Genomic DNA, 18,924 nt, shown 5'->3' with positions numbered 1-18,924 from the left:
GCAGTGAATGTATTCTCCTGCTGTTCAGGGACTGTGACAGCAGTGAGTGTGTTCTCCTGCTGTTCAGGGACTGTGACAGCAGTGAGTGTGTTCTCCTACTGTTCAGGGTCTGTGACAGCAGTGAGTGTGTTCTCCTGCTGTTCAGGGACTGTGACAGCAGTGAATGCATTCTCCTGCTGTTCAGGGACTGTGACAGCAGTGAATGTATTCTCCTGCTGTTCAGGGACTGTGACAGCAGTGAGTGTGTTCTCCTACTGTTCAGGGTCTGTGACAGCAGTGAGTGTGTTCTACTGCTGTTCAGGGACTGTGACAGCAGTGAATGTATTCTCCTGCTGTTCAGGGACTGTGACAGCAGTGAGTGTCTTCTCCTGCTGTTCAGGGACTGTGACAGCAGTGAGTGTGTTCTCCTACTATTCAGGGACTGTGAAAGCAATGAGTGTGTTCTCCTACAGTTCAGGGACTGTGACAGCAGTGAGTGTGTTCTCCTACGATTCAAGGTCTGTGACAGCAGAGAGTGTGTTCTCCAGCTGTTCAGGGACTGTGACAGCAGTGAGTGTGTTCTCCAGCAGTTCAGGGACTGTGACAGCAGTGAATGTATTCTCCTGCTGTTCAGGGACTGTGACAGCAGTGAGTGTGTTCTCCAGCTGTTCAGGGACTGTGACAGCAATGAGTGTGTTCTCCTGCTGTTCAGGGACTGTGACAGCAGTGAGTGCATTCTCTTGCTGTTCAGGGACTGTGACAGCAGAGAGCGTGTTCTCCTACTGTTCAGGGACTGTGACAGCGGTGAGTGAGTTCTCCTCCTATTCAAGGACTGTGACAGCAGAGAGTGTGTTCTCCTACTGTTCAGGCACTGTGACAGCAGTGAGTGTGTTCTCCTACTGTTCAGAGTCTCTGACAGCAGTGTGTGTGTTCTCCTACTGTTCAGGGACTGTGACAGCAGAGAGTGTGTTCTCCTACTATTCAGGGACTGTGACAGCAGTGAGTCTGTTCTCCTACTGTTCAGGGACTGTGACAGCAGAGAGTGTGTTCTCCTACTGTTCAGGGACTGTGACAGCAGTGAGTCTGTTCTCCTACTGTTCAGAGTCTCTGACAGCAGAGAGTGTGTTCTCCTACTGTTCAGGGACTGTGACAGCAGAGAGTGTGTTCTCCTACTGTTCAGGGACTGTGACAGCAGTGAGTGTGTTCTCCTACTGTTCAGAGTCTCTGACAGCAGTGAGTGTGTTCTCCTACTGTTCAAGGACTGTGACAGCAGAGAGTGTGTTCTCCTACTATTCAGGGACTGTGACAGCAGTGAGTCTGTTCTCCTACTGTTCAGAGTCTCTGACAGCAGAGAGTGTGTTCTCCTACTGTTCAGGGACTGTGACAGCAGTGAGTGTGTTCTCCTGCTGTTCAGGGACTGTGACAGCAGTGAGTGTGTTCTCCTACTATTCAGGGACTGTGAAAGCAATGAGTGTGTTCTCCTACAGTTCAGGGACTGTGACAGCAGTGAGTGTGTTCTCCTACGATTCAAGGTCTGTGACAGCAGAGAGTGTGTTCTCCAGCTGTTCAGGGACTGTGACAGCAGTGAGTGTGTTCTCCAGCAGTTCAGGGACTGTGACAGCAGTGAATGTATTCTCCTGCTGTTCAGGGACTGTGACAGCAGTGAGTGTGTTCTCCAGCTGTTCAGGGACTGTGACAGCAATGAGTGTGTTCTCCTGCTGTTCAGGGACTGTGACAGCAGTGAGTGCATTCTCTTGCTGTTCAGGGACTGTGACAGCAGAGAGCGTGTTCTCCTACTGTTCAGGGACTGTGACAGCGGTGAGTGAGTTCTCCTCCTATTCAAGGACTGTGACAGCAGAGAGTGTGTTCTCCTACTGTTCAGGCACTGTGACAGCAGTGAGTGTGTTCTCCTACTGTTCAGAGTCTCTGACAGCAGTGTGTGTGTTCTCCTACTGTTCAGGGACTGTGACAGCAGAGAGTGTGTTCTCCTACTATTCAGGGACTGTGACAGCAGTGAGTCTGTTCTCCTACTGTTCAGGCACTGTGACAGCAGAGAGTGTGTTCTCCTACTGTTCAGGGACTGTGACAGCAGTGAGTCTGTTCTCCTACTGTTCAGAGTCTCTGACAGCAGAGAGTGTGTTCTCCTACTGTTCAGGGACTGTGACAGCGGTGAGTGAGTTCTCCTCCTATTCAAGGACTGTGACAGCAGAGAGTGTGTTCTCCTACTGTTCAGGCACTGTGACAGCAGTGAGTGTGTTCTCCTACTGTTCAGAGTCTCTGACAGCAGTGTGTGTGTTCTCCTACTGTTCAGGGACTGTGACAGCAGAGAGTGTGTTCTCCTACTATTCAGGGACTGTGACAGCAGTGAGTCTGTTCTCCTACTGTTCAGGGACTGTGACAGCAGAGAGTGTGTTCTCCTACTGTTCAGGGACTGTGACAGCAGTGAGTGTGTTCTCCTACTGTTCAGAGTCTCTGACAGCACTGTGTGTGTTCTCCTACTGTTCAGGGACTGTGACAGCAGAGAGTGTGTTCTCCTACTATTCAGGGACTGTGACAGCAGTGAGTCTGTTCTCCTACTGTTCAGGGACTGTGACAGCAGAGAGTGTGTTCTCCTACTGTTCAGGGACTGTGACAGCGGTGAGTGAGTTCTCCTCCTATTCAAGGACTGTGACAGCAGAGAGTGTGTTCTCCTACTGTTCAGGGACTGTGACAGCAGAGAGTGTGTTCTCCTACTGTTCAGGGACTGTGACAGCAGTGAGTGTGTTCTCCTACTGTTCAGAGTCTCTGACAGCAGTGAGTGTGTTCTCCTACTGTTCAAGGACTGTGACAGCAGAGAGTGTGTTCTCCTACTATTCAGGGACTGTGACAGCAGTGAGTCTGTTCTCCTACTGTTCAGGGACTGTGACAGCAGTGAGTGTGTTCTCCTACTATTCAGGGACTGTGAGAGCAGAGAGTGTGTTCTCCTACTATTCAGGGACTGTGACAGCAGTGAGTCTGTTCTCCTACTGTTCAGAGTCTCTGACAGCCATGAGTGTGTTCTCCTACTATTCAGGGACTGTGAGAGCAGAGAGTGTGTTCTCCTACTGTTCAGGGACTGTGACAGCAGAGAGTGTGTTCTCCTACTGTTCAGGGACTGTGACAGCGGTGAGTGAGTTCTCCTCCTATTCAAGGACTGTGACAGCAGAGAGTGTGTTCTCCTACTGTTCAGGCACTGTGACAGCAGTGAGTGTGTTCTCCTACTGTTCAGAGTCTCTGACAGCAGTGTGTGTGTTCTCCTACTGTTCAGGGACTGTGACAGCAGAGAGTGTGTTCTCCTACTATTCAGGGACTGTGACAGCAGTGAGTCTGTTCTCCTACTGTTCAGAGTCTCTGACAGCAGTGAGTGTGTTCTCCTACGATTCAAGGTCTGTGACAGCAGTGAGTGTGTTCTCCTACTGTTCAGGATCTGTGACAGCAGAGAGTGTGTTCTCCAGCTGTTCAGGGACTGTGACAGCCGTGAGTGTGTTCTCCTGCTGTTCAGGGACTGTGACAGCAGTGAATGTATTCTCCTGCTCTTCAGGGACTGTGACAGCAGTGAGTGTCTTCTCCTGCTGTTCAGGGACTGTGACAGCAGTGAGTGTGTTCTCCTACTATTCAAGGACTGTGACAGCAGAGAGTGTGTTCTCCTACTGATCAGGGACTGTGACAGCAGAAAGTGTGTTCTCCTACTGTTCAGGGACTGTGACAGCAGTGAGTGTGTTCTCCTTCTGTTCAGGGACTGTGACAGCAGTGAGTGCATTCTCCTGCTGTTCAGGGACTGTGACAGCAGTGAGTGTGTTCTCCTGCTGTTCAGGGACTGTGACAGCAGTGAATGTATTCTCCTGCTGTTCAGGGACTGTGACAGCAGTGAGTGTCTTCTCCTGCTGTTCAGGGACTGTGACAGCAGTGAGTGTGTTCTCCTACTGTTCAGGGTCTGTGACAGCAGTGAGTGTGTTCTCCTGCTGTTCAGGGACTGTGACAGCAGTGAATGCATTCTCCTGCTGTTCAGGGACTGTGACAGCAGTGAATGTATTCTCCTGCTGTTCAGGGACTGTGACAGCAGTGAGTGTGTTCTCCTACTGTTCAGGGTCTGTGACAGCAGTGAGTGTGTTCTCCTGCTGTTCAGGGACTGTGACAGCAGTGAATGTATTCTCCTGCTGTTCAGGGACTGTGACAGCAGTGAATGTATTCTCCTGCTGTTCAGGGACTGTGACAGCAGTGAGTGTGTTCTCCTACTGTTCAGGGTCTGTGACAGCAGTGAATGTATTCTCCTGCTGTTCAGGGACTGTGACAGCAGTGAGTGTGTTCTCCTACTGTTCAGGGTCTGTGACAGCAGTGAGTGTGTTCTCCTGCTGTTCAGGGACTGTGACAGCAGTGAATGTATTCTCCTGCTGTTCAGGGACTGTGACAGCAGTGAGTGTCTTCTCCTGCTGTTCAGGGACTGTGACAGCAGTGAGTGTGTTCTCCTACTATTCAGGGACTGTGAAAGCAATGAGTGTGTTCTCCTACTGTTCAGGGACTGTTATAGCAGTGAGTGTGTTCTCCTACTGTTCAGGGTCTCTGACAGCAATGAGTGTGTTCTCCTACTGTTCAGGGACTGTGACAGCAGTGAGTGCATTCTCCTGCTGTTCAGGGACTGTGACAGCAGTGAGTGTGTTCTCCTACGATTCAAGGTCTGTGACAGCAGAGAGTGTGTTCTCCTACTGTTCAGGGTCTGTGACAGCAGAGAGTGTGTTCTCCAGCTGTTCAGGGACTGTGACAGCAGTGAGTGTGTTCTCCAGCAGTTCAGGGACTGTGACAGCAGTGAATGTATTCTCCTGCTGTTCAGGGACTGTGACAGCAGTGAGTGTGTTCTCCAGCTGTTCAGGGACTGTGACAGCAATGAGTGTGTTCTCCTGCTGTTCAGGGACTGTGACAGCAGTGAGTGCATTCTCTTGCTGTTCAGGGACTGTGACAGCAGAGAGCGTGTTCTCCTACTGTTCAGGGACTGTGACAGCGGTGAGTGAGTTCTCCTCCTATTCAAGGACTGTGACAGCAGAGAGTGTGTTCTCCTACTGTTCAGGCACTGTGACAGCAGTGAGTGTGTTCTCCTACTGTTCAGAGTCTCTGACAGCAGTGTGTGTGTTCTCCTACTGTTCAGGGACTGTGACAGCAGAGAGTGTGTTCTCCTACTATTCAGGGACTGTGACAGCAGTGAGTCTGTTCTCCTACTGTTCAGGGACTGTGACAGCAGAGAGTGTGTTCTCCTACTGTTCAGGGACTGTGACAGCAGTGAGTCTGTTCTCCTACTGTTCAGAGTCTCTAACAGCAGAGAGTGTGTTCTCCTACTGTTCAGGGACTGTGACAGCGGTGAGTGAGTTCTCCTCCTATTCAAGGACTGTGACAGCAGAGAGTGTGTTCTCCTACTGTTCAGGCACTGTGACAGCAGTGAGTGTGTTCTCCTACTGTTCAGAGTCTCTGACAGCAGTGTGTGTGTTCTCCTACTGTTCAGGGACTGTGACAGCAGAGAGTGTGTTCTCCTACTATTCAGGGACTGTGACAGCAGTGAGTCTGTTCTCCTACTGTTCAGGGACTGTGACAGCAGAGAGTGTGTTCTCCTACTGTTCAGGGACTGTGACAGCAGTGAGTCTGTACTCCTACTGTTCAGAGTCTCTGACAGCAGAGAGTGTGTTCTCCTACTGTTCAGGGACTGTGACAGCGGTGAGTGAGTTCTCCTCCTATTCAAGGACTGTGACAGCAGAGAGTGTGTTCTCCTACTGTTCAGGGACTGTGACAGCAGAGAGTGTGTTCTCCTACTGTTCAGGGACTGTGACAGCAGTGAGTGTGTTCTCCTACTGTTCAGAGTCTCTGACAGCAGTGTGTGTGTTCTCCTCCTGTTCAAGGACTGTGACAGCAGAGAGTGTGTTCTCCTACTATTCAGGGACTGTGACAGCAGTGAGTCTGTTCTCCTACTGTTCAGAGTCTCTGACAGCAGAGAGTGTGTTCTCCTACTGTTCAGGGACTGTGACAGCAGTGAGTGTGTTCTCCTACTATTCAGGGACTGTGAGAGCAGAGAGTGTGTTCTCCTACTATTCAGGGACTGTGACAGCAGTGGGTCTGTTCTCCTACTGTTCAGAGTCTCTGACAGCCATGAGTGTGTTCTCCTACTATTCAGGGACTGTGAGAGCAGAGAGTGTGTTCTCCTACTGTTCAGGGACTGTGACAGCAGAGAGTGTGTTCTCCTACTGTTCAGGGACTGTGACAGCGGTGAGTGAGTTCTCCTCCTATTCAAGGACTGTGACAGCAGAGAGTGTGTTCTCCTACTGTTCAGGCACTGTGACAGCAGTGAGTGTGTTCTCCTACTGTTCAGAGTCTCTGACAGCAGTGTGTGTGTTCTCCTACTGTTCAGGGACTGTGACAGCAGAGAGTGTGTTCTCCTACTATTCAGGGACTGTGACAGCAGTGAGTCTGTTCTCCTACTGTTCAGAGTCTCTGACAGCAGTGAGTCTGTTCTCCTACTGTTCAGAGTCTCTGACAGCAGTGAGTGTGTTCTCCTACTGTTCAGAGTCTCTGACAGCCATGAGTGTGTTCTCCTACTATTCAGGGGCTGTGAGAGCAGAGAGTGTTTTCTCCTGCTGTTTACGATCTGTGACAGGAGTGAGTGCGTTCTCCTGCTGTTCAGGGACTGTGACAGCAGTGAGTGTGTTTTCCTACGATTCAAGGTCTGTGACAGCAGTGAGTGTGTTCTCCTACTGTTCAGGGTCTGTGACAGCAGTGAGTGTGTTCTCCTGCAGTTCAGGGACTGTGACAGCAGTGAGTGTCTTCTCCTGCTGTTCAGGGACTGTGACAGCAGTGAGTGTGTTCTCCTACTATTCAAGGACTGTGACAGCAGAGAGTGTGTTCTCCTACTGATCAGGGACTGTGACAGCAGAAAGTGTGTTCTCCTACTGTTCAGGGACTGTGCCAGCAATGAGTGTGTTCTCCTACTGTTCAGGGACTGTGACAGCAGAAAGTGTGTTCTCCTACTGTTCAGGGACTGTTACAGCAGTGAGTGTGTTCTCCTACTGTTCAGGGACTGTTACAGCAGTGAGTGTGTTCTCCTTCTGTTCAGGGACTGTGACAGCAGTGAGTGCATTCTCCTGCTGTTCAGGGACTGTGACAGCAGTGAGTGTGTTCTCCTGCTGTTCAGGGACTGTGACAGCAGTGAATGTATTCTCCTGCTGTTCAGGGACTGTGACAGCAGTGAGTGTCTTCTCCTGCTGTTCAGGGACTGTGACAGCAGTGAGTGTGTTCTCCTGCTGTTCAGGGACTGTGACAGCAGTGAGTGTGTTCTCCTACGATTCAAGGTCTGTGGCAGCAGTGAGTGTATTCTCCTACTGTTCAGGGTCTGTGACAGCAGAGAGTGTGTTCTCCAGCTGTTCAGGGACTGTGACAGCAGTGAGTGTGTTCTCCTGCTGTTCAGGGACTGTGACAGCAGTGAGTGTGTTCTCCTACTATTCAGGGACTGTGACAGCAGAGAGTGTGTTCTCCTACTGTTCAGGCGCTGTGACAGCAGTGAGTGTGTTCTCCTACTATTCAAGGACTGTGACAGCAGAGAGTGTGTTCTCCTACTATTCAGGGACTGTGACAGCAGTGAGTGTGTTCTCCTACTGTTCAGGGTCTGTGACAGCAGAGGGTGTATTCTCCTAGTGTTCAGGGACTGTGACAGCAGAGAGTGTTTTCTCCTGCTGTTTACGGTCTGTGACAGGAGTGAGTGCGTTCTCCTACTGTTCAGAATCTGGGACAGATGTGAGTGTGGTCTCCTGCTCTTCAGGGTCTGTGACAACAGTTAGTGTGTTCTCCTGCTGTTCAGAGACTGTGACAGCAGTGAGTGTATTCTGCTGCTGTTCAGGGTCTGTGACAGCAGAGAGTGTGTTCTCCAGCTGTTCAGGGACTGTGACAGCAATGAGTGTGTTCCCCTGCTGTTCAGGGACTGTGACAGCAGTGAGTGCATTCTCTTGCTGTTCAGGGACTGTGACAGCAGAGAGTGTGTTCTCCTACTGTTCAGGGACTGTGACAGCGGTGAGTGAGTTCTCCTCCTATTCAAGGACTGTGACAGCAGAGAGTGTGTTCTCCTACTGTTCAGGCACTGTGACAGCAGTGAGTGTGTTCTCCTACTGTTCAGAGTCTCTGACAGCAGTGTGTGTGTTCTCCTACTGTTCAGGGACTGTGACAGCAGAGAGTGTGTTCTCCTACTATTCAGGGACTGTGACAGCAGTGAGTCTGTTCTCCTACTGTTCAGAGTCTCTGACAGCAGAGAGTGTGTTCTCCTACTGTTCAGAGTCTCTGACAGCAGTGTGTGTGTTCTCCTACTGTTCAGGGACTGTGACAGCAGAGAGTGTGTTCTCCTACTATTCAGGGACTGTGACAGCAGTGAGTCTGTTCTCCTACTGTTCAGAGTCTCTGACAGCAGAGAGTGTGTTCTCCTACTGTTCAGAGTCTCTGACAGCCATGAGTGTGTTCTCCTACTGTTCAGGCACTGTGACAGCAGTGAGTGTGTTCTCCTACTGTTCAGAGTCTCTGACAGCAGTGTGTGTGTTCTCCTTCTGTTCAGGGACTGTGACAGCAGAGAGTGTGTTCTCCTACTATTCAGGGACTGTGACAGCAGTGAGTCTGTTCTCCTACTGTTCAGAGTCTCTGACAGCCATGAGTGTGTTCTCCTACTATTCAGGGACTGTGAGAGCAGAGAGTGTTTTCTCCTGCTGTTTATGGTCTGTGACAGGAGTGAGTGCGTTCTCCTACTGTTCAGGAACTGGGCCAGCTGTGAGTGTGGTCTCCTGCTGTTCAGGGTCTGTGAGAGCTGTGAGTGTGTTCTCCTTCTGTTCAGAGACTGTGACAACAGTGAGTGTATTCTCCGACTATGCAAGGGCTGTGACAGCAGAGAGTGTGTTCTCCTACTGTTGAGGGACTGTGACAGCAGTGAGTGTGTTCTCCTACTATTCAGGGACTGTGACAGCAGAGAGTGTGTTCTCCTACTGTTCAGAGTCTGTGGCAGCATTGTGCGTGTATTACTCTTTTTCAGGGTCTGTGATGGCAGTGAGTGTGTTCTCCTGTTGTTCAAGGTCTGTGACAGCAGTGCGTGTGTTCTCCTGCTGTTCAGCGACTGTGACAGCAGAGAGTGTTTTCTCCTGCTGTTTACGGTCTGTGACATTAGTGAGTGCGTTCTCCTACTGTTCAGAATCTGGGACAGCTGTGAGTGTGGTCTCCTGCTCTTTAGGGTTTGTGATAGCTGTGAGTGTGTTCTCCTGCTGTTCGGGGTCTGTGACAGCAGAGAGTGTGTTCTCCTACTGTTCAGGGACTGTGACAGCAGAGACTGTGTTCTCCTACTATTCAGGGACTGTGACAGCAGTGAGTGTGTCCTCCTACTGTTCAGTGTCTGTGACGGCAGTGAGGGTGTTTTCCTGTTGTTCAAGGGCTGCGTCAGAAGTGAGTGTGTTCTCCTGCTGTTCAGGGACTGTGACAGCAGAGAGTGTTTTCTCCTACTGTTCAGAATCTGGGACAGATGTGAGTGTGGTCTCCTGCTCTTCAAGGTCTGTGATAGCTGTGAGTGTGTTCTCCTGCTGTTCATGGTCTGTGACAACAGTGCGTGTGTTCTCCTGCTGTTCAGGGTCTGTTATAGCTGTGAGTGCGTTCTCCTACTGTTCAGGGTCTGTGAGAGCAGTGAGTGTATAATCTGCTGTTCAGGGTCTGTGACAGTGGTGTGTGCATTCTCCTGCTGTTCAGGTTCTGTATTGGCAATGAGTGCATTCTCCCACTCTTCAGGGTCTGTAACAGCAGTGAGTGTGTTCTCCTGCTGTTCAGGTTCTTCACCAGCAGTGAATGCGTTCTCCTACCATTCAGGTTCTGCATCGGCAATGAGTGGGTTCTCCTACTCTTCAAGGTCTGTGACAGCAGTGAGTGTGTTCTCCTATTGTTCAGGGTCTGTGACAGCAATGAGTGTATTCTCCTACTCTTCAGGGTCTGTGGCAGCAGTGAGTGTATTCTCCTACTGTTCAGAGTCTCTGACAGCAGTGTGTGTGTTCTCCTACTGTTCAAGGACTGTGACAGCAGAGAGTGTGTTCTCCTACTGTTCAGGGACTGTGACAGCAGTGAGTGTGTTCTCCTACTGTTCAGAGTCTCTGACAGCAGTGTGTGTGTTCTCCTACTGTTCAAGGACTGTGACAGCAGAGAGTGTGTTCTCCTACTATTCAGGGACTGTGACAGCAGTGAGTCTGTTCTCCTACTGTTCAGAGTCTCTGACAGCAGAGAGTGTGTTCTCCTACTGTTCAGGGACTGTGACAGCAGTGAGTGTGTTCTCCTACTATTCAGGGACTGTGAGAGCAGAGAGTGTGTTCTCCTACTATTCAGGGACTGTGACAGCAGTGAGTCTGTTCTCCTACTGTTCAGAGTCTCTGACAGCCATGAGTGTGTTCTCCTACTATTCAGGGACTGTGAGAGCAGAGAGTGTGTTCTCCTACTGTTCAGGGACTGTGACAGCGGTGAGTGAGTTCTCCTCCTATTCAAGGACTGTGACAGCAGAGAGTGTGTTCTCCTACTGTTCAGGCACTGTGACAGCAGTGAGTGTGTTCTCCTACTGTTCAGAGTCTCTGACAGCAGTGTGTGTGTTCTCCTACTGTTCAGGGACTGTGACAGCAGAGAGTGTGTTCTCCTACTATTCAGGGACTGTGACAGCAGTGAGTCTGTTCTCCTACTGTTCAGAGTCTCTGACAGCAGTGAGTCTGTTCTCCTACTGTTCAGAGTCTCTGACAGCAGTGAGTGTGTTCTCCTACTGTTCAGAGTCTCTGACAGCAGTGAGTGTGTTCTCCTACTGTTCAGAGTCTCTGACAGCCATGAGTGTGTTCTCCTACTATTCAGGGGCTGTGAGAGCAGAGAGTGTTTTCTCCTGCTGTTTACGATCTGTGACAGGAGTGAGTGCGTTTTCCTGCTGTTCAGGGACTGTGACAGCAGTGAGTGTGTTCTCCTACGATTCAAGGTCTGTGACAGCAGTGAGTGTGTTCTCCTACTGTTCAGGGTCTGTGACAGCAGTGAGTGTGTTCTCCTGCAGTTCAGGGACTGTGACAGCAGTGAATGTATTCTCCTGCTGTTCAGGGACTGTGACAGCAGTGAGTGTCTTCTCCTGCTGTTCAGGGACTGTGACAGCAGTGAGTGTGTTCTCCTACTATTCAAGGACTGTGACAGCAGAGAGTGTGTTCTCCTACTGATCAGGGACTGTGACAGCAGAAAGTGTGTTCTCCTACTGTTCAGGGACTGTGCCAGCAATGAGTGTGTTCTCCTACTGTTCAGGGACTGTGACAGCAGAAAGTGTGTTCTCCTACTGTTCAGGGACTGTTACAGCAGTGAGTGTGTTCTCCTACTGTTCAGGGACTGTGACAGCAGTGAGTGTGTTCTCCTTCTGTTCAGGGACTGTGACAGCAGTGAGTGCATTCTCCTGCTGTTCAGGGACTGTGACAGCAGTGAGTGTGTTCTCCTGCTGTTCAGGGACTGTGACAGCAGTGAATGTATTCTCCTGCTGTTCAGGGACTGTGACAGCAGTGAGTGTGTTCTCCTGCTGTTCAGGGACTGTGACAGCAGTGAGTGTGTTCTCCTGCTGTTCAGGGACTGTGACAGCAGTGAGTGTGTTCTCCTACGATTCAAGGTCTGTGGCAGCAGTGAGTGTATTCTCCTACTGTTCAGGGTCTGTGACAGCAGAGAGTGTGTTCTCCAGCTGTTCAGGGACTGTGACAGCAGTGAGTGTGTTCTCCTGCTGTTCAGGGACTGTGACAGCAGTGAGTGTGTTCTCCTACTATTCAGGGACTGTGACAGCAGAGAGTGTGTTCTCCTACTGTTCAGGCGCTGTGACAGCAGTGAGTGTGTTCTCCTACTATTCAAGGACTGTGACAGCAGAGAGTGTGTTCTCCTACTATTCAGGGACTGTGACAGCAGTGAGTGTGTTCTCCTACTGTTCAGGGTCTGTGACAGCAGAGGGTGTATTCTCCTAGTGTTCAGGGACTGTGACAGCAGAGAGTGTTTTCTCCTGCTGTTTACGGTCTGTGACAGGAGTGAGTGCGTTCTCCTACTGTTCAGAATCTGGGACAGATGTGAGTGTGGTCTCCTGCTCTTCAGGGTCTGTGACAACAGTTAGTGTGTTCTCCTGCTGTTCAGAGACTGTGACAGCAGTGAGTGTATTCTGCTGCTGTTCAGGGTCTGTGACAGCAGAGAGTGTGTTCTCCAGCTGTTCAGGGACTGTGACAGCAATGAGTGTGTTCTCCTGCTGTTCAGGGACTGTGACAGCAGTGAGTGCATTCTCTTGCTGTTCAGGGACTGTGACAGCAGAGAGTGTGTTCTTCTACTGTTCAGGGACTGTGACAGCGGTGAGTGAGTTCTCCTCCTATTCAAGGACTGTGACAGCAGAGAGTGTGTTCTCCTACTGTTCAGGCACTGTGACAGCAGTGAGTGTGTTCTCCTACTGTTCAGAGTCTCTGACAGCAGTGTGTGTGTTCTCCTACTGTTCAGGGACTGTGACAGCAGAGAGTGTGTTCTCCTACTATTCAGGGACTGTGACAGCAGTGAGTCTGTTCTCCTACTGTTCAGAGTCTCTGACAGCAGAGAGTGTGTTCTCCTACTGTTCAGGGACTGTGACAGCAGTGAGTGTGTTCTCCTACTGTTCAGAGTCTCTGACAGCCATGAGTGTGTTCTCCTACTATTCAGGGACTGTGAGAGCAGAGAGTGTTTTCTCCTGCTGTTTATGGTCTGTGACAGGAGTGAGTGCGTTCTCCTACTGTTCAGGAACTGGGCCAGCTGTGAGTGTGGTCTCCTGCTGTTCAGGGTCTGTGAGAGCTGTGAGTGTGTTCTCCTTCTGTTCAGAGACTGTGACAACTGTGAGTGTATTCTCCGACTATGCAAGGGCTGTGACAGCAGAGAGTGTGTTCTCCTACTGTTGAGGGACTGTGACAGCAGTGAGTGTGTTCTCCTACTATTCAGGGACTGTGACAGCAGAGAGTGTGTTCTCCTACTCTTCAGGGTCTGTGGCAGCAATGAGTGTATTCTCCTACTCTTCAGGGTCTGTGACAGCAATGAGTGTATTCTCCTACTCTTCAGGGTCTGTGGCAGCAGTGAGTGTATTCTCCTACTGTTCAGAGTCTCTGACAGCAGTGTGTGTGTTCTCCTACTGTTCAAGGACTGTGACAGCAGAGAGTGTGTTCTCCTACTGTTCAGAGTCTGTGGCAGCATTGTGCGTGTATTACTCTTTTTCAGGGTCTGTGATGGCAGTGAGTGTGTTCTCCTGTTGTTCAAGGTCTGTGACAGCAGTGCGTGTGTTCTCCTGCTGTTCAGCGACTGTGACAGCAGAGAGTGTTTTCTCCTGCTGTTTACGGTCTGTGACATTAGTTCTCCTACTGTTCAGAATCTGGGACAGCTGTGAGTGTGGTCTCCTGCTCTTTAGGGTTTGTGATAGCTGTGAGTGTGTTCTCCTACTGTTCAGGGTCTGTGACAGCAGAGAGTGTGTTCTCCTACTGTTCAGGGACTGTGACAGCAGAGACTGTGTTCTCCTACTATTCAGGGACTGTGACAGCAGTGAGTGTGTCCTCCTACTGTTCAGTGTCTGTGACGGCAGTGAGGGTGTTTTCCTGTTGTTCAAGGGCTGCGTCAGAAGTGAGTGTGTTCTCCTGCTGTTCAGGGACTGTGACAGCAGAGAGTGTTTTCTCCTACTGTTCAGAATCTGGGACAGATGTGAGTGTGGTCTCCTGCTCTTCAAGGTCTGTGATAGCTGTGAGTGTGTTCTCCTGCTGTTCATGGTCTGTGACAACAGTGCGTGTGTTCTCCTGCTGTTCAGGGTCTGTTATAGCTGTGAGTGCGTTCTCCTACTGTTCAGGGTCTGTGAGAGCAGTGAGTGTATAATCTGCTGTTCAGGGTCTGTGACAGTGGTGTGTGCATTCTCCTGCTGTTCAGGTTCTGTATTGGCAATGAGTGCATTCTCCCACTCTTCAGGGTCTGTAACAGCAGTGAGTGTGTTCTCCTGCTGTTCAGGTTCTTCACCAGCAGTGAATGCGTTCTCCTACCATTCAGGTTCTGCATCGGCAATGAGTGGGTTCTCCTACTCTTCAAGGTCTGTGACAGCAGTGAGTGTGTTCTCCTACTCTTCAGTGTCTGTGGCAGCAGTGAGTGTATTCTCCTATTGTTCAGGGTCTGTGACAGCAATGAGTGTATTCTCCTACTCTTCAGGGTCTGTGGCAGCAGTGAGTGTATTCTCCTATTGTTCAGGGTCTGTGACAGCAATGAGTGTATTCTCCTACTGATCAGTCTTGGTGAAAGCAGTGGGTGCGTTCTCATACTTTTCCGGGTCTGTGACAGTTGTGATTGCATTATCAGACAGTTCAGGATCTGTGACAGCTACAAGTGTGTTCTCCTGCTGTTCAGGGTCTGTGACAGCAGTGCGTGTGTTCTCCTGCTGTTCAGCGACTGTGACAGCAGAGAGTGTTTTCTCCTGCTGTTTACGGTCTGTGACAGGAGTGAGTGCGTTCTCCTACTGTTCAGAATCTGGGACAGCTGTGAGTGTGGTCTCCTGCTGTTCAGGGTCTGTGAGAGCTGTGAGTGTGTTCTCCTGCTGTTCAGGGTCTGTGACAACAGTGAGTGTATTCTACTGCTGTTCAGGGACTTTGACAGCAGAGAGTGTGTTCTCCTGCTGTTCAGGGACTGTGGCAGCAGAGTGTCTGTTCTCCTCCTGTTCAGGGTCTGTGACAGCAGTGAGTGTGTTCTCCTGTTGTTCAAGGTGTGTTTCAGAAGTGAATGTGTTCTCCTGTTGTTCAAGGACTGTGAGAGCAGAAAGTGTTTTCTTCTGCTGTTTACGGTCTGTGACAGGAGTGAGTGTGCTCTCCTGCTGTTCAGGATCTGTGCCAGCTGTGAGTGTGGTCTCCTGCTGTTCAGGGTCTGTGAGAGCCATGAGTGTGTTCTCTTGTTGTTCAAGGTCTGTGCCAGCTGTGAGTGTGTTCTCCTGCTGTTCAGGGTCTGTGATAGCTGTGAGTGCATTCTCCTACTGTTCAGGGTCTGTGACAGCAGTGAGTGTGTAATCTGCTGTTCAGGGTCTGTGACAGCAGTGAGTGTGTAATCTGCTGTTCAGGGTCTGTGATAGCTGTGAGTGCATTCTCCTGCTGTTCAGGTTCTGTATTGGCAATGAGTGCCTTCTCCCGCTCTTCAGGGTCTGTAACAGCAATGTGTGTGATCTCCTACTTCAGGTTCTTTACCAGCAGTGAATGCGTTCTCCTACTGTTCAGTTTCTGCATCGGCAATGAATGGGTTCTCCTACTTTTCAGGGACTATGACAGCAGAGAGTGTGTCCCCTGGTGTTCAGGGTCTGTGATAGCAGTGTGTGTGTTCTGCTGTTCAGGGTCTGTGACAGCGGTGAGTGTGTTCTCCTGCTGTTCAGGGTCTGTGACAGCCGAAAGAGTGTGTTTCTACTGTTCAGTGTCTGTGACAGCAGTCAATGTGTTATAGAACGTAGAACATAGAACATTACAGCGCAGTACAGGCCCTTCTGCCCTCGATGTTGCGCCAACCCTGTCATACCAATCTGAAGCCCATCTAACCTACACTATTCCTTGTACGTCCATATGCTTGTCCAATGACGACTCAAATGTACTTAAAGTTGGCGAATCTACTACCATTGCAGGCAAAGCATTCCATACCTTAACTATTCTCTGAGTAAAGAAACTACCACCGACATCTGTCCTATATCTATCACCCCTCAATTTAAAGTTATGCCCCCTTGTGCTTGCCATCACCAAACTTGGAAAAAGGCTCTCCCTGTCCACCCTATCTGACCCTCTGACTATCTTACATGTCTCTATCAAGTCACCTCTCAACCTTCTTCTTTCTAGGGAAAACAGCCTCAAGTCGCTCAGCCTTTCCTCGTAAGACCTTCCCTCCATACCAGGCAACATCCTAGTAATTCTCCTCTGCACCCTTTCCAAAGCTTTCACATCCTTCTTATTAAGCGGTGACCAGAACTGTACACAATACTCCGAGTGCGGCCACACCAGAGTTTTGTACAGCTGCAGCATAACCTCATGGTTCCGGAACTCGATCCCTCTATTAATAAAAGGTAAAACACTTCTTAACAACCCTGTCAACTTTCAAGGATCTGTACATGGACACCGAGATCTCACTGCTCATCTACACTACCATGAATCTTACCATTAGCCCAGTACTTTGCATTCCAGTTACTCCGACCAAAGTGAATCACCTCACACTTGTCTGCATTAAACTCCATTTGCCACCTCTCAGCCCAGCTCTGCAGCTTATCTATGTCTCTCTGTAACCTACAACATCCTTTGTCACTATTCACAACTCCACCAACCTTAGTGTCATCTGCAAATTTACTAACCCATCCTTCTACGCCCTCATCCAGGTCATTTATAAAGATGACAAACAGCAGTGGACCCAAAACCGACCCTTGCGGTAACCACTAGTAACTGGACTCCAGGATGAACATTTCCCATCAACCACCACCCTCTGTCTTCTTTCAGCAAGCCAATTACTGATCCAAACTGCTATATCTCCCACAATCCCATTCCTCTGCATTTTGTACAATAGCCTACTGTGGGGAACCTTATCGAACGCCTTGCTGTTATCTGCTGTTTAGGGTCCTTGACCACAGTGAGTATGTTTTCCTGCTGTTCAGGGTCTGTGACAGCATTGAGTGCACTTTCCTACTGTTCAGGGTCTGTGACATCAGTGAATGTGTTCTCCTACTTTTCAGGTTCTGTTTAGTTAATGAGTGCATTCTCCTACAGTTCAGGGTCTGTGAAAGCCATGCTTGTGGTTTCCTGCTGTTCAGAGTTTGTGTCATAAGTGAGTGTGTTCTCCTTCTGTTCAGGGTCTGTGATTGCAGTGGGTGTGTATTCCTGCTGTTCGGGGTCTGTGACAGCAGTGAGTGTGTTCTCCTGCTGTTCAGGGTCTGTGATTGCAGTGGGTGTGTATTCCTGCTGTTCAGGGTCTGTGACAGCAGTGAGTGTGTTCTCCTGCTGTTCAGGGTCTGTGATTGCAGTGGGTGTGTATTCCTGCTGTTCGGGGTCTGTGACAGCAGTGAGTGTGTTCTCCTGCTGTTCAGGGTCTGTGATTGCAGTGGGTGTGTATTCCTGCTGTTCAGGGTCTGTGACAGCAGTGAGTGTGTTCTCCTGCTGTTCAGTGTTGTTGACAGCAGTGAGTGTGTTTTCCAAACCTTCAGAGTCTTCAACAGCACTGAGTTCTCCTAGTGTTCTCCTAGTGTCCATGGTTGGTGACAGGAATGGATGCGTTCTCATACTGTTCAGGGTCTGAGACAGCTGTGTGTGCGTTCTCCTACTGTTCAGGGTCTGTGACAGCAGTGAGTGTGTTATCTGCTGTTCAGTGTCTTTGACCTCAATGAGTGTGTTCTCCTGCTGTTCAGGGTCTGTGACTGCAATGAGTGTGTTCTCAGAGTGTTCAGGATTGGTGATATCAGTGACTGCGTTCTCCTACTGCTCAGGATCTGTGACAGCAGTGAGTGTGTGTTTCTACTGTTCAGTGTTGTTGACAGCAGTGAGTGTGTTTTCTAAACGTTCAGGGTCTTCAACAGCACTGAATGTGTTTTCCTAGTGTCCATGGTTGGTGACAGGGATGGGTGCGTTCTCATACTGTTCAGGGTCTGAGACAGCTGTGAGTGTGTTCTCCTACTGTTCAGGGTCTGTGACAGCAGTGAGTGTGTTCTATGACTGTTCAGGGTCTGTAGGAGCAGTTTGTGTGTTCCCCTGGTGTTCAGGGTCTGTGATAACAGAGAATGTGTTCTACTGTTCAGGGTCTGTGACAGGAGTGAGTGTGTTCTGCTAATGTTCAGAGTCTGTAGCAGCAGTGAAAGAGTTCTCCGACTGTTCAGGATCTGTGACCGCATTGAGTGTGTTCTCCTGCTGTTCAGGGTCTGTGACAGCAGTGAGTGTGTTCTCCTAGTGTTCAGGGTTGGTGAAAGCAGTGAGTGCTTTCTCTTACTTTTCAGGGTCTGTGACAGCTGTGAGTGTGTTCTCCTACTGTTTAGGGTCTGTGACAGCTGTGTGTGCATTCTCATACTGTTTAGGGTCTGTGGCAGCAGTGAATGTGTTTTCCTGGTGTTCAGGGTCTGTGATAGCAGTGAGTGTGTTCACCTGCTCTTTTGGGTCTGTGACAGCAGTGAGTGCACTTTCCTACTGTTCAGTTTCTGTGACCGCAGTGACTGTATTTTTCTGCTGTTCAGGGTCTGTGACAGCAGTGAGTGTGTTCTCCTAGTGTTCAGCGTTGTTGACAGCAGTGAGTGTATTATCCTACACTTCAGGTTCTATTTAGCTAATGAGTGTGTTCTCCTACTGTTCAGGGTCTGTGACAGCAGTGCATGTGTTCTCCTGCTGTTCAGGGTCTGTGACAGCGGTGAGTGTGTTTTCCTGCTGTCCAAGGTCTGTGATGGCATTGAGTGTGTTCACCTGCTGTTCAGGGTCTTTGACCATAGAGAGTATGTTTTCCTGATGTTCAAGGTCTGTGAAAGCAGTGAGTGCACTTTCCTACTGTTCAGGGTCTGTGACAGCAGTGCATGTGTTCTCCTGCTGTTCAAGGTCTGTGACAGCGGTGAGTGTGTTTTCCTGCTGTCCAGGGTCTTTGGCAGCACTGAGTGTTTTCTATTGCCTGGGTTGGTGACATGGGTGAGGGCATTCTCCTACTGTGCAGGATCTGTGACAGCTGTGAGTGCGTTCTCCTACTGTTCAGGGTTTGTGAGAGCAGTGAGGTTGTTTTTCTCATGTTCAGGGTTTGTGACAGCAGTGAGTGTATTCTCCTACTGTTCAGGGTCTATGAGAGCAGTAAGTGTGTGTTTCTACTGTTCAGTGTCTGTGACAGCAGTGAGTGTGTTCTCCTGCTGTTCAGGGTCTGTGACATTTGTGGGTGTGTTCTTCTAGT

The 18,924-nt window shown here is 49.8% G+C and overlaps 1 protein-coding gene across 1 annotated transcript in view; it reads left to right on the top strand.

The window, feature by feature from the left end:
- Positions 1-18,924, top strand: part of LOC122556773 (A-type potassium channel modulatory protein KCNIP1-like) — a 626,836-nt gene that overhangs the window by 141,704 nt on the left and 466,208 nt on the right. The window lies entirely within an intron of this gene.

Source organism: Chiloscyllium plagiosum, unplaced genomic scaffold, assembly GCF_037043375.1.
Source record: "Chiloscyllium plagiosum isolate Xiang-an unplaced genomic scaffold, Cpla_swu_hap1 HiC_scaffold_16, whole genome shotgun sequence".
Classification (NCBI taxonomy): Eukaryota; Metazoa; Chordata; class Chondrichthyes; order Orectolobiformes; family Hemiscylliidae; genus Chiloscyllium; species Chiloscyllium plagiosum.
Note: the sequence above shows the minus strand (reverse complement) of the source record. Positions and strands in the feature narration are given on the sequence as shown.